The sequence below is a fragment of the Dreissena polymorpha genome, chromosome 13, assembly GCF_020536995.1.
Source record: "Dreissena polymorpha isolate Duluth1 chromosome 13, UMN_Dpol_1.0, whole genome shotgun sequence".
NCBI lineage: Eukaryota > Metazoa > Mollusca > Bivalvia > Myida > Dreissenidae > Dreissena > Dreissena polymorpha.
The window spans coordinates 71,983,422-72,009,153 of record NC_068367.1 but is presented as its reverse complement, the minus strand read 5'-3'; the positions used below and the strand labels follow the sequence as shown (position 1 = coordinate 72,009,153).

At 35.1% G+C, this 25,732-nt stretch overlaps 1 protein-coding gene across 1 annotated transcript in view; it reads left to right on the top strand.

Annotated features, from left to right (window-relative positions):
- The first annotated feature begins 7,002 nt into the window (after positions 1–7,002).
- The window catches only part of LOC127855625 (protein O-mannosyl-transferase TMTC4-like), a 63,024-nt gene continuing 44,294 nt past the window's right edge, over positions 7,003–25,732 (top strand). Inside the window, exon 1 of the mRNA XM_052391374.1 lies at positions 7,003–7,126. The gene's annotated coding sequence lies outside the window, so the exon portion shown is untranslated. The remainder of the gene's footprint in view (positions 7,127–25,732) is intronic.

Below are 25,732 nucleotides of genomic sequence, written 5' to 3'. Positions count from 1 at the left end.
GGTTTCAGTTGTTAGTTTTAACCCATTTTTAGTTTGATTAAATTTAAAGTACTAACTACGTACATGTATGTGAAATGCTCTTGAGTTCGTTTCCTGGGCCTAGAACCAGTACTTGGGTGTCTCTTGGAGATTTCTTAAGAATGCTCCCACACTGGGGATCAAACCAGTGACCTCCAGATCATTAGGTGGACACCACATCCATTACACATCAGCGACCTTTAATTAGTAAATTACTTTAGTATTGCAGCATTATATAATGTAATGTTGCTACATATTTTTGGAAAATGATTAATGTGCTGTACTAAATAAATCTAAATGCATACAATTTTAATTGTGTATATTGTGTGATTATTAGTTACAAATTCCCTTTTTACAGGATACTGGATTATGAAAGACTGATAAACATAAAATTGACAACTCATCTCCCCAATAATACTTTGTGTGGCTCATTCTCAGAACAAACCCATAGTCGGTGAGAAAACTACAGTGTAAAAATACCACTTGATTGTGACAATTATGGCTGACCAAGCAAATGTTATCATTTAAAATAAAGAAAACTTCCAGTTCAATATACATTTTATACCAATTATGACATTGGCCAACACAGAAAATAATTATAAGGTTGATTTTCCCAAAATTGACTGTTACAATTGGATACTGTTTTAAGCTTCACTCTACTTTGTCTGAAAATAAAAGTCCTAAATGATGTAATAGAAACATACATATTTAATTTTTAGTTTTACAAGGATATATATATACATACATATATTATAATATCTTTTTATCGATGGTCAATCAATTTAAGTTTAACTAATATATACATACACATTTTATTATCCCCACGCTTTTTGAAAAAAAGGTGGGGATATTGTGGTGATCTCCGCCGTCCGTCCGTCCGTCCGTCTGTCCGTCCGTCTGTCCGTCCGTCCTGGCCACTATCTCCTCCTACACTAAAAGCACTAGAACCTTGAAATTTACACACATGGTAGCTATGAGCATATGTGCGACGGTGCACTATTTGGAATTTTGATCTGACCCCTGGGTCAAAAGTTATAGGGGTTGGGGTGGGGCCGCGTCAGAAATTATCACTCATTTTTTTAGGTTATTTTACATTTACTTCTTTATTTCTACACCGATTCACTTCAAATTGATACTGGACCTCACCTATGACAATACAGTCAATCTCAACCATGCATGGCCCCATTCCCAACCCTGGGGCGCCCCACCCACATAGGCCACACCCACCAAAAATTTCCATTTACTATAATTTTTTCATTTCTACACGGATTCACTTCAAATTGATACTGAACTTTTGTTATGACATTAGGGTCAATCTCAACTATGCATGGCCCCAATCCCAACCCTGGGGCGCCCGCCCACATAGGCCACACCCACCAAAAAATTCCATTTACTATAATTTTTTCATTTCTACACGGATTCACTTCAAATTGATACTGAACTTCTCTTATGACATTAGGGTCAATCTCAACTATGCATGTTCCCATAACCAACCCTGGGGCCCCGCCCACATAGACCACACCCACCCAAAATTGCCTTTACTATAATTTCTTCATTTCTACACCGATTCACTTCAAATTGATATTGAACTTCTCTTATGACAATACAGTCAATCTCAACTATGCATGGCCCCATTACCAACCCTGGGGCGCCCCGCCCACATAGACCACACCCACCCAAAATTGCCTTTTACTATAATTTCTTCATTTCTACACCGATTCACTTCAAATTGATACTGAACCTCTCTTATGACAATACGGTCAATCTCAACTATGCATGGCCCCATTACCAACCCTGGGGCGCCCTGCCCACATATGTCACACCCACCCAAAATTGCCTTTTACTATAACTTCTTCATTTCTACACCAATTCACTTCTAATTGATGATGAACTTCTCTTATGACAATACGGTCAATCTCAGCTATGCATGGCCCCATTACCAACCCTGGGGCACACCTAGGTCAAACATTCGGCGTGGGGATACGCGTCGGCCTCTGCCGCGCCATTTCTAGTACATGTGTATGCTTTGATTTTTTTCTATTGAAGCCAAATTAATATCCCATTAGATAGATAGATAATATCACAGCAGTATTCCTATTTTGTCTGCAAGTACTGCAGAAATCATGGATTATTATTTTACTGAGTCAGCCTTAATCTTTATATTATAATTGTTAAAACAGATTAAGATGTGCATTATACAATTGAGAATGCATCAAGATTAAAAAATGGTACATGTATAAATTAATAAAGAATCAATAACAATCAGAAACTGTGCATTTTTTACAGTATTGTGTGAAAGGATTTGAAGTAATGATGTGTTTTTGAAATATGATTTATGTGAATTTGAATAAATATATAAAATTTAGTGATTTTCTCAGACAAAAACTGTTAATTACATACTAAAGTATTCAGAATGTATTATTGTAATATTCATTCGAATTTTTTAGTACAAAAAGCACTTTTCCCTGGCATTTGTATTTATAGTAATTGCATATTTTATAATTCTGACAGCATTTATAAACTGTGTTCATGCAAGCATGAACACGGTTTCATTTTTTGAGTATTTAAACAAGAGGGCCATGATGGCCCTGTATCACTCCACTGCTGAAAAAAAGGCTGAAACAAATTTCTCTGCATGTGCAAATACTTAAATATAGGCCCTATTTAAGCACATGTACACTTTTGTGACCTTCTGGGCTGGGTCAAATTTAACCCCAGGGGCATAATTTGAGAAAACTTTGTAGAGGACTACTATATCTCACTACATACAAAATGTGGTAGCCCTAGGTCCTAGAGTTAAGGACAAGAATATTTTTAAAGTTTTCACAAAATAAGCAAGATATAAGCGTATATAATGTTCAATTTTGTGACATGCGGGTCAGGATCAAATTTGACCCAAAATAGGCGCTTTAAAAGCGTTTATTCAATTTTGACCCCAGAGGCATTATTTGAACAAATTTTGTAGGTTTATTAGATGTCACTACATACCAAATTTGGTAGCCCTAGGCCCAATGGTTATGGACAACAAGATTTTTAAAGTTTTCACAAAATAGGCCCCATATAAGCGTATGTTCAGTTTTGTGACCCCGGGCAGGGTCAAATTTGACCCAAGGGGCATAATTTGAACAAACTTGGTAGAGAACTATAACATGTCACTACATACCAAATTTGGTAGCCCTATGCCTTATGGTTAAGGACAAGAAGAGTTTTAAAATTTTCACAAAAAAGGCACTATATAAGCATATAATTGATTTTGTGGCCACCGGGGCAGGGTCAAATTTGACCCCTGGGGCATAATTTGAACAAACTAAGTAGAGGACTATACAATGTCACTACATACCAAATTGTGTAGCCCTAGGCCTAATGGTTATGGACAAGATTTTTTTTTAAGTTATCACAAAATAGGCATTATATAAGCATATGTTCAATTTTGTGACCCCCGGGGAATGGGTCAAATTTGACCCTAGGGATTAAATTTGAACAAATTTGGTAGAGGACGATTAAATGTCACTATATACCAAATTTGATAGCTCTAGGCCGGATTGTTATTGACAAGAATTTTTTTGAAGTTTTCACAAAATAGGCCTTATATAAGCATATGTTCAATTTTGTGACCCTCGGGGCAGGGTCAAACTTGACCCCAGGGGCATAATTTGAACAAACTTGGTAGAGGACTATAAGATGCCACTACATACCAAATTTGGTAGCCCTAGGCCAATGGTTATGGACGAGAAGATTTGTAAAGTTTTCACAAAATATACCCTATATATGCATATGTTCAATTTTGTGACCCCCTGGGCAGGGTCAAATTTGACCCCAGGGGTATAATTTGAACAAATTTGGTAGAGGACTATTAGATGTCTCTACATACCAAATTTGATAGCCCTAGGCCCAATGGTTATGGACGGGAGATTTTGAAAGTTTTCACAAAATAGGCCTTACATTGTATTTAAGCAAATTTTCAATTTTGTGACCCCCAGGGCAGAGTCAAATTTGACCCCAGGGGCATAATTTGAACAAATTTGAAAGAGGTACACCCCAGGAACATTCCTAAGAAATTTCATCAGAATTGGACCAGTAGTTTAGGAGAAGATGTTTAAAGGAAAAGTTTATGCATGGATGCACGATGGACACAGGACCTTTGGCCAGTGGAGCTAAAAATCAAATTAAACATTTAGTTTTGATTTAAAATCAGTTTTTATATGCAAGTGTCTATTTCACTTATAAATTAAAACAGCATATTATTCATTATTGAAAAGATTATTCCAAGCTTGATGTCATATTTCAACTTTGCATAGTGTAGTTAATTGAACATTGTATTGAACTGTATGGGCAGCTATATTTTTTAATTTATGTATGTTGTATTATACAAAATGCATTATTTCTACCACAAGTAGACCATATAAGGCTTACTGCTACTAAATAGGCACTGGTATGAATTTGACACTGTTTTTGATGCTCATACAAAACTTTAATTATTACTACACTTTAGTATATTAAATATTTTTAAGTTTTTGTTCAACATTTTTTGCAAAAGAAAAGAGTGTCTTAATGCATTTGAAAATATACTTAAAACAAACTAAAAATGCATTTTAACATACCTTTTTCCTGGTAAAGTGTATTTGGGATGATAAAAAATACACTTGAAGAGTATTAATGCTAGAAAAATGCAGAAAAAAATACATTTGTTTCTGTTAGAAGTGTGTCTTGTCTGCATTTTTAAGTGTATTAAATGCACATCAAATGCAGATAAATACAATGCCAATACTGTTACATGTATTGTAATGGACATAAAATGCACTTGTTCTTGTAATTAAATGCTTTAGTGAATTGAAATAACCTTTTATAACGTTTTAACAATTAATAATACCTTCTTATATAAATTTTCTTTTGAAATGTGACACTTAAATGATTTTTGCACCACTAGTAAGAGATATAATTTGTGCTCATGTCATAATGCTTTATCATTACACTACAAAATATCATTTGTTGTATGAAAATTACCCGTAAAATTCTTGTGAACGCTCAAGAGATCAATAGCAGCGTGCTATACCCTGCTCCTTTTTACATGACTTGATGGTATTTAGTCCCCAATTCTACATTGCTAAGGGAAAATTAATGTGCAGATTTGACAAATAAGTCTTAACTGGGATCTAATAGGCAGACTTTCATATTACTTGTATTTAATTTAAATCATGATCTGAATTGCTCTTTGGCAAATCTTTGTTGGTCACAGTATGCAACTGAATTTTGTTCACTTTGTAGTGATTATATTTCCTATATTTATTAGACAACATCTTTCTTCAAAAGTTTAACATGATTGCTTGGTTAAGAAACAAGATCAATGCATCATAACATAAAATGAAAAAATGTGTAATAGTAAAAATGGCAGCAAAAAAGCACTAGATTATCTGCCTTAAATCTGAGACGATATGTTGATGTATTGGAATTTCTCATAAATAATGTGCTCCATAGTTGTATAATTGTATAGTCGCATGCATGAGTGGTGTCAATGTCACAATACCAATTAAAGCCTATAATTTACTAAAACAATTTGAAGTTTGATGTGAGTGTTTTTCAAGATCTGTTATATATAATTATATATACATGTATATATATATTGTTGAAAAGTTAACATGCAATAAGTTTACTGTAATTTAGTGACAAATAGTTTTACTGATTTGGTTGGATGCATATATGCAGATATATCATGGTTTGTGCAGAGGACAGTAGCAAAAACAAGAGCTGTCTCCGTAGGATGACATACGCCCCCGATAAACGCTTTAATAGAAGTTATGAGCATTTTTCAAAACCTAAATGCCGACCCTAAGTTCAAGGTCAAAGGGGTCAAAATTTGTGTGTGTATGGGAAGGCCTTGTCCATATACACATGCATACCAAATATGAATGTTACATCTGAAGCTACATAGAAGTTATGAGCATTTTTTTGAAACCTAAATGCAAAGTGTGACGGATAGACAGACGGACAGTGCGATCACTATATGCCCTCCTTTGGGGGCATAAAAATGTGTTTCACATTGTTTTGGTAAATTAGTAATGTAGTTAAAAGAACAGAATCATCAATTATAAAGTTATTGATTATAAAGTGTTGCTGGCATATTTGATGCATTCATCTAGCTATAACAAGGTCCCTGTTTTATCCCCACTGGCACCGAGTGAGGGTTCTCAAAATCTTTAAACAATATAAATAACTACATATAGGGTCGAGAGCCTTGTTGATATGGGGGCTAAACACCTGAAATCAAAGCGACCCAGGTTAAAGGCCGAGGCCAAATAAATAAACCAGGGCAGAGGCCGCATGAGCCTGCTATACTCTGAACAAGTATTGTTTCTTCTCAGAAAACTGGCTTAAGTGTCTTACTAAGCTTTAGACTTTGAGTTTCAGTGCAATCAATCTAAAATAAATTGGTCAAATTATAGCTAAAGAAACTTCAGCGTACAGTCTATATAGTATTGACAGACCTGTAAAGTCGCGCCAGTCAAAAATCATAAAAAGCGACATTTAAAGTTATGGTAGCCAGAACTAGTCAAATTAAATAATAATTTGTAAAAAATAAACATTCTGCACAAATTCAATTATTAACTTTACCTGTGTGCATGAATCATTTCAGTCTTGATGGTTAGTGAACTATGTCAAAAGCACCATATCTATGAAACACTTGTTTTTTTAATAGTGCAATGTTCCACAGAAATGATGCTGATGAGTGATGATTATTCTACACGATGATGAATTATTAGATATATTTCTAAATTCCATTTCCACCAACAATTCGGTTATTCAACTACCAGTTCACATGCTTCATACACAGTTGAAAATAACACTATTTCACTCAACAACCGTGACACATGTACTCAATTTTTCAACTTTTCGCAATTAAAATTGTCTTCTACTGTTATTGTTGTTGTTGTACTTTTGAAAGTAGTTCGAAAGATGGCGACCATTAACCCAGAGATTGATTTATGAAATAAATCGTCTGCTGATCCAGAGTGCAGAAGATTGTGACGGAAATACCCGAACATATCCGAGGTCCCGAACAAAAAGTCAACAAAACAATTCAGTGTGAAAGTTTTCTTTACAAAATGGCAATGTAAGTAATGTCATAGTGAAAAAATACTGAATTAAGAACACATATACAATGATCTTAAAAACACATGTAAAAACATTGTAACCTTGTGTATCTATAAATCACAAATTTGTAAATGTCTTATGTTTTCGCGACAGATGTGTGTTCAAACATTGATCCTGAATGAACATGTTCACATATTCAACATAATATGATAAAAAGTAGATTCTGCCTAATGAACATTCAAAAGCTTATTTGTCAGGACATTTATGTAAACAAAAATATTTCAATGCTTTTGATATTTTTTTAGCAAAATTAATATGAAATAAGGCAAAGCCTCAAAGCGAGCTCGATTAATGTTTAATAGAAAAAAATAACAAAAAACTTTAATAAACATGATATTTAAAGTGATATTATTGGCATTTTTCACTGTTGACTTGAGCTGAAAAGAATTAACAGGTCAAAAGAATAAGTTAAAATGTGGTAACTGACCAATTATCTACAACTCATCTTGCTACCAGTTGTTTATAAAAAATATATATTCTTTTGATATTTTACATGACTCACCCAATCCTCAAAGCCAAAATGATCCGTAAAACAAAATTGTGTTTTTGTGTCGTATGAACCAATCTGCAAGAAAACGACATTTAGACTCACATCGTACATCGAATCATTTCTGTCGTCAGTTGTCAAAACGAAAGTACGGTTGATATTCAAATGGATTATTTTTCTCTTTCCGGGATATTGTTTTATTATGTTGATGCTGCATTAACAAATATAAGTGTATATGAAGTGAAAGAGCAAAAATAAACAACGGTTGCGATAGACACCAGGGTGTTTTTTTTACTAAGAAAGTGACGCCGATATTCGGCGTCTTCCCCTACCAGAATTTTTCCCCTAAAAATACCATTTCCCCTCCAAAAATATAATTTTTCACCAAAATATAATATTTTACCCTCAAAGAAATGTTTTGTTTTCTTTTGGGAAGTCAACACTTATCCAATTTGTACCATGTACAACGATCTCGCTCTCTCTCTCTCTCTCTCTCTTGACGAACACTCAAATCTGGGATTCCCAGTGATTCTATATATAGCTCTTAAATTACGTCATGGAAACCACGCAACTAATCGTATTAATCATGTGACTATTTTACTGGATTCGGGTCTTGCGCGAGAAGGGTGTTCCGTCAATTAATTACCGGAAACCAGTCGAATTTTCATCCGGGTTATGTGAAAGCCAAGATATAAACGTTAAAACAGAAAAAGTCTCACAATTGGCGTTCATACACGAACAAAATAAAACGTTCGGACTCGGAAAATATTAATTGCGTTGACGCATTTTTTAAGAATGAATCATCAAAAACCATTGAAACCCAGCAGGATTCGGAGGTACATGTAATCAACATCGATTAATACTGTCGGATTATTGTGAAAGTGAAAGTAGACAATCGGCAGCTGCCGCACCTTTCCCTTCCAATACTGTAGCAGATCTAGATTGTCAACCCATTCATCATGAAATTGAAATCATAATATTGACATCGTTTCCCGGCCCCAGTTGAAAACATTTCCCATTATTAGATCTACACCTGCAACTTTATTTAGGACTTTGACTTTAATATCATACTTGTTCATGTGTTTAAGAACAAAAGGTCAGAGACATGCCTCTTTTTCTAAAAAAAAAACCTGATGTTTGTAGGTGAGTTATAGACATTGAAATGAACAGTTTTTATTTTTTTCCCAAATATGTCTCTTTCGCGCTCGATTTTCCCCTTTTACCCAGCGTCTTTCCCTTTTTCCAAAAAAAACCCTGGACACCTTTATACTGTTAGATGCCCATAATATCACTTTAAATAAAACTATTATATTTACATAGGCACTTCCTAACAGAAGAACGTGGAGTTCGTAAAGACTGGTAATACTATAGGCACTGGTATAAAAAAATAAGGAAATTAACTTTTAATTATTATGTTAATAAGCAATTAAACAACAAACGGGCCATATTAAAGGGTTTCATTTGACCTGATGGACAGAACTTTTAGCCCAAAACCCCGCTCAAAACAGATTGTCTAACTATCAGTTGCCAGCATTGCAACCACAGGTTTACCTACGACGGTCAGATCGGGATTCGAACCTGAATCCACCCATGAGCCATCTGATGATATTGATCATATGATATTGGCCTGGGTTGCTCTTCCAATTAAGCTATCAGACCTTTTGAAATATATATAGGTAAACTGCAATGCTGTATAATAGCATGATTACCTTGCTTAGGAAAATTTTACAAAGAATTACATTTAATTGATGTTCTGTTATGATTTAGAACAGTATATTGTCAGTTCAAAAGCTCACATGAGTTAATGTTTGAAAAGCCCACACAAGCTTCTGTTTGTAAAAATGGTGCTAATTAATTTGCCGACTGTGTATAGTTGAGATAAAATCACCTTATTTTGCACAAATCTGGTAAAATATATATGGTTCGAATACCAACTGCGGATAAGAGCAACAGAACAGTCCTTGTAACTAAATAACTTTAATATTTTAATAAGTAATTATCTAAACCATAAAGTGACCTATACTTCGATAATTATGTATTCCTGAAGAGAAGATAGATCGAAGGTGAAAGTTGAGTAACACATGAAACTATAAACAAATTGTGCAGCAAACAAAGATTTGTATATACCAAGGATAAATATAATTAATCTAGTATGTATGTCCTTGGCATTACCTCCTTAAAACACTAAACAATCAACTAGAACCTACAATGTAAAAATTTAGAACAGCCAACTGTTGCTACCTTCTCAATTATAATTCTCACTGGCATCAGCAATGATTTCTCAATGTTGCATACTGTACTTAGATTTCACAAGGGCCAAGCAGCATATTTGTTTTATTTTCCTTTTTGAGCATTTAAAGTCAAAGTAATTTTCAAATTACCATAATTGAGGAATAAATGCAAGGTAGGTCAGCGATAATTATGTCACCCACCAAAACATGTTATTCAATACCATTGATATAACACTTTGATAATTTTACACTTGTAAGTATATATTTTTTGAAGTACCAAAATACTAGGATTAAATTAATTTGTATATTCCTAACTACTGTTTAAAATTCAGTTTGGTTAGCGACTGTCACGTCACCCACCGTACTCAAGGTAGCGACTATCACGTAACCCACCTTACTCAAGGTAGAGACTGTCAAGTCAGCCACCGTACTAAAGGTAGCGACTGTCACGTCACCCACCTCAAAGTTATTTATATCTTATTTAAATTTATGTTTAAAATATGGTTAATCACATTTGATAACATCTGTTGATTGCTTGAATCAATCACATTTTATAGTATCTATAAATATTGCACTATTTGTAGTAATTATCAAATAATTAATTTAGAATGTTCTTTACCAGAAAGGTTAGCTCAGATGTCTATTAGGGCACTATCTCCCTCACTATGAGATATTGTCAAAGGTAGCAATATTTGTTTGAATCATGCCATTTTGTGAGGCATAAACATTAAGCTAAATTCCTGTTGTTTTTTTTCAAAAGAAGAGAATAGATATCTATAATATAACCACTGATATATAATTTTTGATGAGATAATAAAGTTTGGTCATGTTGAAATAATACTCAAATGTGATTTACCACCTTTAAATGTAATGCATGACTTAGACAGTGAAAGAAAAATAAATACACTATATGAAATAATTATGAAATTGATTATTTGACGGTGCAGGTTGTTGTTTTAAAAAGTTTGGTACCTGAGTACATGCCGGACCAATCGTGTGTTTGTTCCTCAATGGCAATCGTCCAATAAATAATAGCACTTACTTGTTTTGTCATCATTTTAAATAAAAAATGCGAGTAGCCGTCGTTGTTGACACTTGCTATGTACACACACAACGGTGACGTCATTTGTTACTTGGATAAATTTGGTAATGACATAATCGAACGGGTAAGTCCCTGAATGAAGACAAATGTTTTACACGAAGAATGCTGATGCTTTATTCGAAATATAGTGCTCTAGTAACAATAAATACAGAGAAGAATTTTAGAATATTTAAAAGCCGTAAATTTGATCATTTTTATCTATTTTATCATTATAATCAATCAGGAGACGCTGGTTATTTCCAGTTCTGGTTTCGGATATTGTGGAAATCCGGTTATTGCGCGCGCAGATACCAAACTTTTCAAAACAGCAACCTGTAGATCTACAGTCAAATACACTTGTTACCATAATGCGAGCAATAGCGAGCGAATGTATTTTGTATGTTGATGAGACGTCATGCTGCTTACATATTCTGTTACATCTAATATCCTTATCTGTGTGATGGGGTTGTCTTTTTGTACTTATATATATGGCAATGTATGTGTCTTGGACCCTTGAAATTCTGATCTTGGCACAGAAACACATTTCCAAGCTCAATTTTACACCAATTCACAAAACCTTGGTATCAAATTTCCAATGAGCCATTGCAAAGTCATTCTTAAATCATACAATGCATGTGGTAGTATTGAAGGAAAACAAACATTACGTTTTCTTCCATTTCTTCATTTACACATTCCAAGCAGGCTTCCTGAAAAGTCCCAAAAAGTGCCTGTCAACCGGACAGACTGATGGAAAAGTTAGCCTGACCGGACAAAAATTCACCTGACCAAACAGAGTGAGTTTATAACTGAAGAATTTAGTAAAATTAAACGCATATTACTTATACACAGGCTGCACATTGCAATAAATATGAGTTAAACTTTACTTAATTCTTCAGGTATAAACTCAAGCTGTTCGGTCAGGTGAATTTTGTCCGGACAGGCTAACTTTTCCATCAGCCTGTCCGGTTGACAGGCACTTTTTTGGACTTTTTATGAAGCCTTGTTGTAGCATGAACCAATGATTTTGTAAAACAAATGCAATTGATGACAAATGAGTGAAGAAATAATATTAAGGGGGAGGGTCGGGAGATTCGCCCCCTCTGCACATTTTAAGCTCGGCGTTTTCTGAGAAAGTGCTTTCACCTTCAACTTTGAAACTTCATATGTAGATGCACCTTGATGAGTTCTACACGCCACACCCATTTTGGTGTCACTAGGTCAAAGGTCAAGGTCACTGTGTCCTCTAAAAAATAATAATTCTGACAAGTTTTTTAATTTATTCAAAACTGCACCCATAGCCGAGCGTGGCACCCGTTATGCGGTGCTCTTGTTTTTTTACTGGTTTATGACATTATTTGGTTCTTTATGACTCTTCAAGAAAAAAATGTTAAGTCTTGGATAACGTCATTATTTTATTGAATTGTTTAACACTTTCACTCACGCATAATTTCAACTCGATCAATTCCCCAATGCATCCGTATCAACCCGACTGTATTATAATTACTGCATAGTTACTTCTTTTTCCGACGCATTTCATTGCATGATTTTATCCCATATATTTCATTTTAAAAAGCAAGTTCTGCTAAATATTTGGTATACAAGTGCTCAAAAATTTCATTAACACAAACATTTGCCTTTTTTTAAGCAAATGTATTTTCCCAGCAGGCCGTGAAAAATCACTAGACTGCTCTAATTTGCGAGTGAAGTTGACGGTCGGGCGAGTAAAGTTTGTAAAAAATACTTGACTGACCGTGAGAGTGCTGGTTTTTTTGTTGAAAAATATAAATTCAGTTCCAGAACTCCTGCCACATCAATACAAATTGCGAACTAATTTTTAAACAAACAAAAAATCAGTTTAGTACACAAAAAAACTGCACTTTTGACAATATAAATGAAGTCACGGGTACAGTAAAAAAAAATTTTGAAATAGGCGTTTTGAAGATGTCAATGCTCTTAGCTAATAGATTAATAGTGAAGAATAAAATTTCATTTTAATGTAAATATCAATAAAATAAAAAATTACTCAAATTGTTTATTATTATACTTCTTATATTTGATTATAAAAACTAAAATAAAAAATATGAACAGAATAATTCTTGATCAGAAGCTTTAGCCAAAATTAACCATACTCACATGTAACCATTTTGTCAATCAAGTGTGTCTTTCAGTAAAATTCTGCTAAAGGAACTAGACACGCCTCAGGTCACAAACTTACAGGGCCGCAGAGCTCCAGATAAGAGCCGTACAGCCGTAAATATGGCTTTTTCATGAAGGTTTAAATATTTATTTCTATAAACCGGACGTACAATTACGACATTAATAACCCTTTTATGCATTTACGAAAAAAATCTGGCTGTACTCATACTTCCGCATCAGCGCGTTGTGATTTGATGGTCTCTTACCCAACGGCGCTTTTCGTTAATTTAAATTACCGAAAAGTTGACTACTGGTTATTATTGTCTATTCTGTCGCGTGATTTCCAATTACTCGTAAACCTGTCAAAAATAATATGTCTGCACGCAAGGGAAGGCCGGCTAAACCGAAAGCGGTTCAAGAAAACACTTTGTTGTCATATAATGGCTACATATGGTCGTCTAACCATCCTGACATTCAATTTGTTAACCCAGAAAAAGACATTGTTGCCCCGATATTAGACATTGTTGCCCCAATATTAAACGATTTGATTGCATCAGTGGCTAAAAACGTACAAGAACACAATGGAAAACGGATCCAAACAAAAACTGTGGAAGATTGGAAAACCAAATGATTTGACAGTTAACTGCAAAAGCAATTATTCTTTTGAGATGAGACAGTGACATAAGTGTTCATTTACTTAGCTTACTAGTTGGCTGGTATTTATTGTCAAGACAAATGAAGAAATAGTATTAAGTCAATAGTTTTAATGTGTAGTTGTATTTGCATCATAATTCAGAATGGAAAACCTAATAAAGTAACTGTTTAAGAAGCTAAATATAGCTATAATAATTGCTGCAAATGTTTCTGTAAAGTCATGTATACACCCTTCAATATCCAAGAACATGGGTATTACAGTGCTACCTGTATTTTTGGATATGGTAGTACAGGTACTAACTGATTTTCAGTTTTACTCCTTTCTTTCTGTCAGTGGCAGTCCCGTTACTAATCCTTATCTGGAGCTCTGGGGCTGCGTGCAGACTCGGACGCTATTTGATAAATTGTATTTTTTTGCAAAATAAATACAACTTTAGTATTGACTTACAGTTGTTTGTTTATTACAATGAGACAAAGTCAGATGATAGTTTAAGTTTAGAAAAAGGTTCTGCTTGATTATTACTATTAATATAGATTTTTTTTTAATGCAAGGCGATAAAATTAAAGTGAAAGGCGAGTGGATTGTCAGGCCTACTCGGCCTGCAGGGCAAGAAGCTCTGAAAAAAAAAAGTCAGGCCTGCGCATAAGTGCTGCATAATACGCCAAAAACTGTATTGCAATATATTGTTTGTTCAAAAACCTGTATTGCAATATATTGAAATATATTGCGAACTTGTACCAGAATTATAACTTGCCAGCTAATCACCAAAACTAACTTAATTACATGAAAATAACCTTTGTATTGTATGTTTAAGTTCTAGTTATATCCTTTTGGCAATTCTAGCCTTTTTTACAAAATGTCTATAAAGTCAAACTCGGCGTTTGTTTCGTCTGTCATTTTGAGAACTATTATAAAAGCTGACAAGAAGAACAATAACCCCAAAGAGAACTGTGGATGTTTAAAAGCCGGGAGTGTAACTTATCAGAATGCTGTTAGGTATTTTTTTTTTTATCATTATTACTTCTGTTTATAATATAAACATCAATTTACATTTTTATTATGTAATTTCTTAATTTTTTGTATTTCCATAAGCTTCATCTTAAATTTAACACCAATTTGTTTTGTTTACCTTGATGTCGGATGGCTTTTCTGGGTGAAATATGAATGAATTTTTGTAGAATTTGCACTGGTATGATGAAAATCGTATCGCAATTCAACATGCGGATTTTGTATTGCAATATATACTGATGTACGGGTATATTGTTGCAGCACTACTGCGCATATGTGACTATTTAAAGATGGGATGAAATAATGTCCAATCGGGATTGGGGGTTTCCAACTGAATACATTTACAGTATGTCGCCTGACTTGCTGTTTGCGTATTATACAACAAATACACCCACACTTTTCACGTGATGTTGTACATATCTGCATATATTTTGCCTGCTTTTTATTGAGACAAAGAAACAGAAGAAATACATGAAGCACTGTTTCTTTATTTGAAGCTAGATTTTTTTAAATCTTGCATTAATATTAAAATTCGAAAGCTAATTGTTTCGGATAAAAAAAATAATTATTCTAATTTGAGAATTCAACAAAACATTTTAGTTGTGTGTAATCAATTCATTGTTAATATGCTTTTAGTCGAATAAATGATTTGACCATATTTTGCATGCAACACACAATTTCCATGTGAAATACACCTGGTTGCTGTCATCAGTCTTTTAAATAACTTGCAGTGATTTCGTTGACGTGTTAACATAACGACCGATTGGTGTAGTATATGACAAAGACAACAAACTGTCACAAAAACACACACTTATGGCAAGTATGTCATGCGGCATCTGCATGATTCAACTGCAGGTAGTGAATGCTTACGAGTGCTGCTCATTGGCAAATATTGATTGTTCAATACAACCATGCTCTGCCTTTAGGCGGGCTTAAGTTGGGTAGAGTGATACAAAGGATGGTAAATCAGCTCTCAAAATATTCTGCGAAGTCGATATCGCTTTAAACTGAAGGATGACTAGTTGCCGTTACTGAAAAAATACATTAAACGGTAATTTTCAAACACCCTGCCAGGTTTTTTTCTACCATTTTGGGAAAAGGTGTCTGGTCAAATTGGGATTTTTTAATTGATAAAAGTGGTAAATTTGGGAATTTCTTATCGACAAAAAGGACCAAATTGGGATTTTTTATCCCCCACCATAGGCCGAGGGATATTGTTTTGGCGGTGTCCATCCGTCCGTCCATCTTTCCGTCCGTCCGGAGCCATATCTTGGAAATGCTTTGGCGGATTTCATTGAAAATTGGTATGAGTATGTTAAAACGGATAAGAGGATAATGCACGCCAAATGGCATTGTACACCATCTGTTAATAACAGAGTTATGGCCCTTTGTATCTTGAAAGAATGCTTTTTTGAGTGTCAAATATAATACTTTTGTGTCCAGAAGCATATTGGTGGGGGATACGAATTCAACATATTTGCTTGTTTATCAACAAATATTGACACAACAAGTCTTTTCCTGGTCATTTTGCAATTAAAATTTGGATAATAATCATATAAATTATGCTTATATATTTTGTTTTTTCTTTTAATTGGGATTTTTTCAATAATTTCGGTTTGGGATCAGGTCCGTTTGCTTGTGGATCGGGTCGGTTTTTAACGCCTTTTTTACATAGCAGAAAATCCCCTGCCCACAGACTCTGATTTCCAATTTCAAGCACCCTGGCGAGGAACCGTTGAATGGACTGTGGAAAGCACTGATGCTGACAGCATAAAACCGGAACATCATGCAAGTAACTCGCAGTCTGTTCAGGTTTCATGATGTTTGCTGCTCATCAATACCTAAGGGTTGGAAATGAAGCCTTTAAAATGTGAATAGAGTAAGAAAGGCCTTAAATTTATCATGATTTTCATTAGGACTACAAACACGTTTAAGTGCGTATCTGAGCTTTAAATGAGTCGTGTTCTAAGAAAACTGGGCATATTGCATGTGTATAAAGTGTCATCCCAGATCAGCCTGTGCAGTCCGCACAGGCTAATCAGGGACAACACTTTCCGCCTTTATAAGATATTCGGTAAGAAGGGACTCCCTTTAAACGAAAAATACCATAAAAGCAGAAAGTGTCGTCCCTGTACAGACTGCACAGGCTAATCTGGGACGAAACTTTACGCACATGCATTAAGCCCAATTTTCTCTGAACAAGACGAAAATGTTTAAATAACTTTGCAAAAGTGATTAGCATCATAAGACAGAGGGTAGCCCGCAAGTTCTAGGTCTCGTGAGATCAATGTCATAGCACGAAACCAAATTTCAAATACACAAAATAAATAATACTTTGTATACCAAAGCATAATTTTGTTTCCATTATGAATCGTTAATGAACTATTGTGATGTTTTTCTTATGAACATTGTTAACAATACATGTGTATTATCATCAGTCAGGAGCAATTTGAATGGGGGAGTATTTATCCTGTCTTATTTGTTTGATGTTGGCTAGTTTCTGCACATGTTTCGGTCTAATAACTTAAAAAATAACCGTACTTAGATTAAATGCTAGATAGTCATTGTTTGTTTTTGTTCAAATTTGGGTTTGGTAGGGGACTCATTCCCAATTGAAATAAGTATATATATATTTCCCAAATGGGACCTAAAAATTCCCAAAGGAAGGTTTTCAAAAAAGAATATTTTTTAATAAGTCAAATAATTATGTCATTCATCTCCAAACTTCATAACTTGAACAACTCTTGGTTGTCTAAAACAGCACCCTGTCCATTCATCTCCAAACTTCATAACTTGAACAACTCTTGGTTGCCTAAAACAGCACCCTCTCCATTCATCTCCAAACTTCGTAACTTGAACAACTCTTGGCTGCCTAAAACAGCACCCTCTCCATTCATCTCCAAACTTCATAACTTGAACAACTCTTGGTTGCCTAAAACAGCACCCTCTCCATTCATCTCCAAACTTCATTAACTTGAACAACTCTTGGTTGCCTAAAACAGCACCCTCTCCATTCATCTCCAAACTTCATAACTTGAACAACTCTTGGTTGCCTAAAACAGCACCCTCTCCATTCATCTCCAAACTTCATAACTTGAACAACTCTTGGTTGCCTAAAACAGCACCCTCTCCATTCATCTCCAAACTTCGTAACTTGAACAACTCTTGGCTGCCTAAAACAGCACCCTCTCCATTCATCTCCAAACTTCATAACTTGAACAACTCTTGGTTGCCTAAAACAGCACCCTCTCCATTCATCTCCAAACTTCATAACTTAAACAACTCTTGGTTGCCTAAAACAGCACCCTCTCCATTCATCTCCAAACTTCATAACTTGAACAACTCTTGGTTGCCTAAAACAGCACCCTCTCCATTCATCTCCAAACTTCATAACTTGAACAACTCTTGGTTGCCTAAAACAGCACCCTGTCCATTCATCTCCAAACTTCATAACTTGAACAACTCTTGGTTGCCTAAAACAGCACCCTCTCCATTCATCTCCAAACTTCATAACTTGAACAACTCTTGGTTGCCTAAAACAGCACCCTCTCCATTCATCTCCAAACTTCATAACTTGAACAACTCTTGGTTGCCTAAACAGCACCCTCTCCATTCATTTACTTATGCAAATGAATCCATGGAAATTGTGGTTACATGTAAGTGACATTTTTTTTAAACAGTCTTAGCATTTGCTATAGAAACACAGCAAAACTAGCCCATATTCTGTGTTGAATCACTTTGATCTCCAAATGTTAACAGGTAAATGATAAATATCATCAGATGTCATTTGTCTTTCCACGATTTATTTCGTATGTAAATAGATTTGTAAACAGTTTTACCTTAGGAAATTTTCAATAAAGAAAAATACAGTGTACACATAATCAGATGAGTGTGCTATGTTTATAAAGAATGTTTTTGCAATTTCGTTTAAGCTTTTTCATTTAATAAATTAATAAGTTATTTTATAAATATTTGTATTAATTTACTGTCTAAATGAAAATACTAGTACTTCATTTTAGTTAACTACTGTTATTAAAGACAAATAAAACTGTTCATTTTATTGTTGATTTACAATTATATCCATGGCCAAGTCTTCACATGAATGAGTAATTTAAATGAAGACTCAAGTGCAAGGAAATTTTAAGTATATAACCATTGTCTAACATATTTTTCTGTTGTGATTGATTGCATGGCAGAGTTCTGCTTCGTTTTATTTTATACACCCTTTAAAACGTCAGTTAATCAATATTTTCAAATCCAGTCTCTTAAAAATTATTATAGCTTCCATATTCCTGCATATTCGTGCATGTACAAGGTTTAATAAAAACCAGTTTTTTTGCAGTAGATACTAGCGCACTGTTATTCAGTTGGCACACAATGCGTTAATCAAAGGACCGAGTGTTAAACTACTGTATCAGTGGTTTTTGGCCCCATGTTAAACTACTGTATCAGTGGTTTTTGGCCCCATGTTAAACTACTGTATCAGTGGTTTTTGGCCCCATGTTAAACTACTGTATCAGTGGTTTTTGGCCCCATGTTAAACTACTGTATAAGTGGTTTTTGGCCCCATGTTAAACTACTGTATCAGTGGTTTTTGGACCCATGTTAAACTACTTTATCAGTGGTTTTTGGCCCCTTGTTAAACTACTGTATCAGTGGTTTTTGGCCCCATGTTAAACTACTGTATCAGTGGTTTTTGGCCCCATGTTAAACTACTGTATCAGTGGTTTTTGGCCCCATGTTTAAGTACTGTATCAGTGGTTTTTGGTCCCATGTTAAACTACTGTATCAGTGGTTTTTGACTCCATGTTAAACTACTGTATCAGTGGTTTTTGGCCCCATGTTTAACTACTGTATCAGTGTTTTTTGGCCCCATGTTAAACTACTGTATAAGTGTTTTTTGGCCCCATGTTAAACTACTGTATCAGTGTTTTTTGGCCCCATGTTAAACTACTGTATCAGTGGTTTTTGGCCCCATGTTAAACTACTGTATCAGTGGTTTTTGGCCCCATGTTTACAGGGGTGGCGAAATCAAATGTCCGAGTTGCCCGAGTCATACATTTGCTTGTCTGGGCAACTGATTTTTTTCAATTAAGTTGTCCGTGGACAACAAGTTTTTTAAAAGTCGGGTCCAGGTATACAAAAAAATACATTGTATTAAAGCCGTTATCAAGTTTTACAAAACTGGATGTTGACATGCGATTACATTGTCAGTGCTATTTGCGGAGCAATCAAGCTAAAATACGGGCACTCTCCTGCGCAGTGATCTCCCTTATTCTGTAAGAGACCAGGAGCATGCCGCATTTTAAACATTCGGCCCGACTGTTAAACAGTGTACCGACTGGTTTCTTTATTTTTACAATCAGACGGAAATAAAAAGTATCAAAGTAAGATAATCAAAACATGGTCTACCTTGTTATTTAAGGCGAAATTAATGGTAAAAACGGAACATTTTTAGCTCATCTATTTTTTGAAAAAAAATTATGAGCTATTGTCATCACCTTGGCGTCGGCGTCGGCGTCGGCGTCTGCGTCGGCGTCGGCGTCGGCGTCCGGTTAAGTTTTGCGTTTAGGTCCACTTTTCTCAGAAAGTATCAATGCTATTGCATTCAAACTTGGTACACTTACTTACTATCATGAGGGGACTGGGCAGGCAAAGTTAGATAACTCTGTCGTGCATTTTGACTGAATTATGTGCCCTTTTTATACTTAGAAAATTGAAAATTTTGGTTAAGTTTTGCGTTTAGGTCCACTTTTTTCAGAAAGTATCAATGCTATTGCATTCAAACTTGGTACACTTACTTACTATCATGAGGGGACTGGGCAGGCAAAGTTAGATAACTCTGGCGTGCATTTTGACAGAATTATGTGCCCTTTTTATACTTAGAAAATTGAAAATTTTGGTTAAGTTTTGTGTTTAGGTCCATTTTATTCCTTAAGTATCAAAGCTATTGCTTTCATACTTGCAACACTTACTAACTATCATAAGGGGACTGTGCAGGCAAAGTAAGGTAACTCTGACTGGCATTTTGACAGAATTATGTGTCCTTTTTATACTTAGAAAATTTAAAATTTGGTTATGTTTTGTGTTTAGGTCCACTTTATTCCTACAGTATCAAAGCTATTGCTTTCATACTTGCAACACTTATTAACTATCGTAAGGGGACGATGCAGGCAAAGTTATGTAACTCTAACTGGCATATGGACGGAATTATGGGCCCTTTATACTTAGAAAATTGAAAGTTTGGTTAAGTTTTGTGTTTTGGTCCCCTAAAGTATCATAGATATTGCTTTCATACTTGGAACACTCGCAAACTATCATAAGGGTACAGTAAAAGGACAAGTTGCATAACTCTGGATGTCATTTTTACGGAATTATGGCCCTTTTTTTACTTAGTAACTTTGAATACATGGTTAAATTTTGTGTTTCGATCCACTTTACTTCTTAAGTATCAAGGCTATTGCTTTCAAACTTCAAATACTTTCATGCTAACATGAGGTTACTGTACCTGGCAAGTTGAATTTTACCTTGACCTTTGAATGACCTTGACTATCAAGGTCAAATTATTAAATTTTGCTAAAATTGCCATAACTTCTTTATTTATGATTAGATTCTTTATTTATGATTGGATTTGATTGATACTTTGACAAAACTACTCTTACCTGACATACCACAATAGACGCCACCCAAACCATCGCCCGTGCCACCCCACCCGGAATCACCCCCCCCCCCCCTGAATTCCCCCCCCCCCCTATTTTTTTTTTTTTTTTTTTTTTTTTTTTTTTTAAGATCATCTCACAAATGACCACCACACCCTCACACTTTACCCCCCCCCACCCCACCCCGCCCCAATTTTTTTTTCAAACGGTTAAAAAAACCCTATTTATTTTGATTATTTTATGTTTGAAATACCGTCCAACCATCGCACCCAAGAATCCCCCCCCCATCCCCCCCTCCCCCCACCCGAATCCCCCCCCCCCCCCCCCTAATTTTTTTTTTTTTTTTTTTGTAAGATCATCTCACAAATAACCACCACACCCTCACACTATACCCCCCCCCACCTCACACCCCCATTTTTTTTTTCTGAAACGGTTAAAAAACACAAATATTTATTTTTATTATTAGCCGGATTTTTTGCGAAAAAATCTCGGCTTATAGATTGATGTTGTCGGGCGGGAGGGGGGGCGGGCGGGCGGGGTGGCGGCGTGCTCGAAAATGTTAAAGTTCTTATTTCATGGTATAACTTTGGTATGCTTGGACCTAGAGTCTTCAAACTTGACATGAAGGTTGGCCAGGATTAACAGATGACCACTGGTCATTTCAAGGTCATTCATTTGAAGGTCAAGGTCACTGTGACCTTCAATATAAAAAATGTTAAAGTTGTTATAACTTTGGTATGCTTGGACCTAGAGTCTTGAAACTTGACATGAAGGTTGGCCATAACTAGTTAGTAACCACTGGTCATTTCAAGGTCATTCATTTGAAGGTCAAGGTCACTGTGACCTTGAATGTAAAAATGTTAAAGTTCTTATTTCATGGTATAACTTTGGTATGCTTGGACCTAGAGTCTTCAAACTTGACATGAAGGTTGGCCAGGATTAACAGATGACCACTGGTCATTTCAAGGTCATTCATTTGAAGGTCAAGGTCACTGTGACCTTCAATATAAAAAATGTTAAAGTTGTTATAACTTTGGTATGCTTGGACCTAGAGTCTTGAAACTTGACATGAAGGTTGGCCATAACTAGTTAGTAACCACTGGTCATTTCAAGGTCATTCATTTGAAGGTCAAGGTCACTGTGACCTTGAATGTAAAAATGTTAAAGTTCTTATTTCATGGTATAACTTTGGTATGCTTGGACCTAGAGTCTTTAAACTTGACATGAAGGTTGGCCAGGATTAACAGATGACCACTGGTCATTTCAAGGTCATTCATTTGAAGGTGAAGGTCACTGTGACCTTCAATATAAAAATGTTAAAGTTGTTATAACTTTGGTATGCTTGGACCTAGAGTCTTGAAACTTGACATGAAGGTTGGCCAGAACTAGTAAGTAACCACTGGACATTTCAAGGTCATTCATTTGAAGGTCAAGGTCACTGTGACCTTGAATGTAAAAATGTTAAAGTTGTTATAACTTTGGTATGCTTGGACCTAGAGTCTTGAAACTTGACATGAAGGTTGGCCAGAACTAGTAAGTAACCACTGGACATTTCAAGGTCATTCATTTGAAGGTCAAGGTCACTGTGACCTTGAATGTAAAAATGTTAAAGTTCTTATTTCATGTTATAACTTTGGTATGCTTGTACCTAGAGTCTTCAAACTTGAAATAAAGATTGGCCAGTACTAGAAGATGACCACTGGTCATTTCAATGTCATTCATTTGAAGGTCAAGGTCACTGTGACCTTAAATGTTAAAATGTTAAAATTGTTATAACTTTGGTATGCTTGGACATAGAGTCTTCAAACTTGACATGAAGGTTTGCAAGCACACTTAGATGACCACTGGTCATTTCAAGGTCATTCATTCTAAGGTCAAGGTCACTGTGACCTTGAATGTAAAAATGTTAAAGTTCTTATAACTTTGGTAGGTAAAAATGTTAAAGTTCTTATTCCATGTTATAACTTTGGTATGCTTGTACCTAGAGTCTTCAAACTTGACATAAAGGTTGGCCAGTACTAGAAGATCACCACTGCTCATTTCAATGTCATTCATTTGAAGGTCAAGGTCACTGTGACCTTCAATGTTAAAATGTTAAAATTGTCATATTTATGTGTCCAATCTATCTGCTAGAACTGGTGTGATAGAAACCTTTTGGAGTGATCATAAGGCTGTCTGGATTTCTGTGTAGGTATGTGAAAGCAAAACAATAAATAGTATTATTTCATCTAAGTTTATTTTCTTACATTTGATAATGAAATTGATGGAAACTTCAAACAATATGTTACTAATTTGCTAATAAAAAAATTGAGATCAAACTTTCCTAATTGTCAATTCAAGTTCATATTTGTGACCTTAAATGTTATTGTTGTTCATGTATATGCATGCATTCAAAACATAACACAAGGTTTGCTCATGCCTTGAAAAGTACTTACATTTCATTTTGACCTTTGAACAATATTTCAGTAATTTAAGTATTGCATTGACAAAAACACGAAAGGTACTTTCCTGTCATTTAAATCAAAAATCCGGCTTCAATGCGGTCATCTCCGACCGCGGAACTCTTGTTTTATGTTTGAAATACCGTCCAACCATCGCACCCAAGAATACCCCCCCCCCACCCCCCACCCCCCCCCCCTCCCCCCCCCTCCCCCCCCCCCCGATTTTTTTTTTTCCTTTTTTTCAAAGATAATGTAATAAATGTCCCAGCCCCCACACAATGCACCCCTCTTCACTCCACCCCTCCCTCATTTGTGATTGAAAATGAGAGTCCCTTCACCTTTAAAAAGAAAATAGATGAGCGGTCTGCACCCGCAAGGCGGTGCTCTTGTTTTTTTTAATCTTCAACAACGGAGCAGAAACCCGAAGCTTTGAGCAGTCCACCTCCTAAAAATCTAAGAAAGATTATGATACAATATATGATCTATTAAACGCATCAGAACTTTTCAAGAAACTTGGCTCACAGATTTACAATGGTTACCAGTTGATGATAATCAAATTGCTACCAGTAGCGGCGCAGAGCCTCAGTCTGATGAGGTTGACATATTGAACTAGTTTAATTTGTTAAGATTTCGATGTACTTATGTTCAACACATGTTTTAATAACACTACCTTTGCAAGATTAAAAGTTTTAGAAAGTCTTAATATTGTTTATAATATACTGCTATAATGAATGAACTATTGAAAAAAAACTATAAACAAAACTAGCAAATCATACTCATTTTGATACATTATAATTTATATAAACATTAACGGACAAGTGTAGTTCAGCAACGGACAAGTTAAATTTCCTAAATGGTTGTCCGTGGACAACTATAGTTTTTTGAGATTTCGCCACCCCTGGTTTAACTACTGTATCAGTGGTTTTTGGCCCCATGTTAAACTACTGTATCAGTGGTTTTTGGCCCCATGTTAAACTACTGTATCAGTGGTTTTTGGCCCCATGTTTAACTACTGTATCAGTGTTTTTTGGCCCCATTCCCAATGGAAAGATACTTTTCCCTTATGGGACCTACATATTCTAAATTGAATGTTTACCCAATTTTTTTAAATTAAAGCTTAACATCAAGTTCAGCCCATATCTATCTTCAAAAGTTAGACCATAGTAAATATAATATTGAAAATACTTTAATTATCAATTTTGAAGCATTTGTAAGCAAACCAGATACAACACTCATTTCCCAAATATATAGTCAAAACAACCCGATATTTCCCAATCCAAAGGGCCCCATTCCCAAAATGGTGAACAAAACATTGTGTACCTGATGAAGAAATCCTAATCATATACAGCAGTTTGAACACCCAAAACTGTTACTTAACGTCCATGCTTTATATAAATATTGACTGAAATATAGCATTGCCTTGAAAAAAAATCACAAAAAATCTTTATCGCTGATACAGTTTTATAGCAGTAGTTTTACCATGTACAAGGATGCTTTAGGTATCCAATGGGTTATAAAGTCATTTAATTGATATTTTTCTAAAGAGAGATAGATTGCTTATTGATTTGCAATCCAGCTGTGATTCTTACGCTTCACTGACCTGACATGAGAATGAAGAAAATAATTGATGGGATGTTTTGATGCAGATTTTGCAGTATTCAGTCTTTTTATGTCTCACAGCTAAAACAATTTGAAACAATAAGTCAAAGTTTTTTAAGGAAAGCTGTTCCATAATTGCATTTGTGTGATTAAATTATTTGTGTGTGAAATCCTTGATTCTTTGAGCGCAGTGGAAAGCAATTATTTTTTGTTCTGTGCAAATTGGGACTTAATGAAATTTATGAGTAATTAACTTTAAGGGAAATTA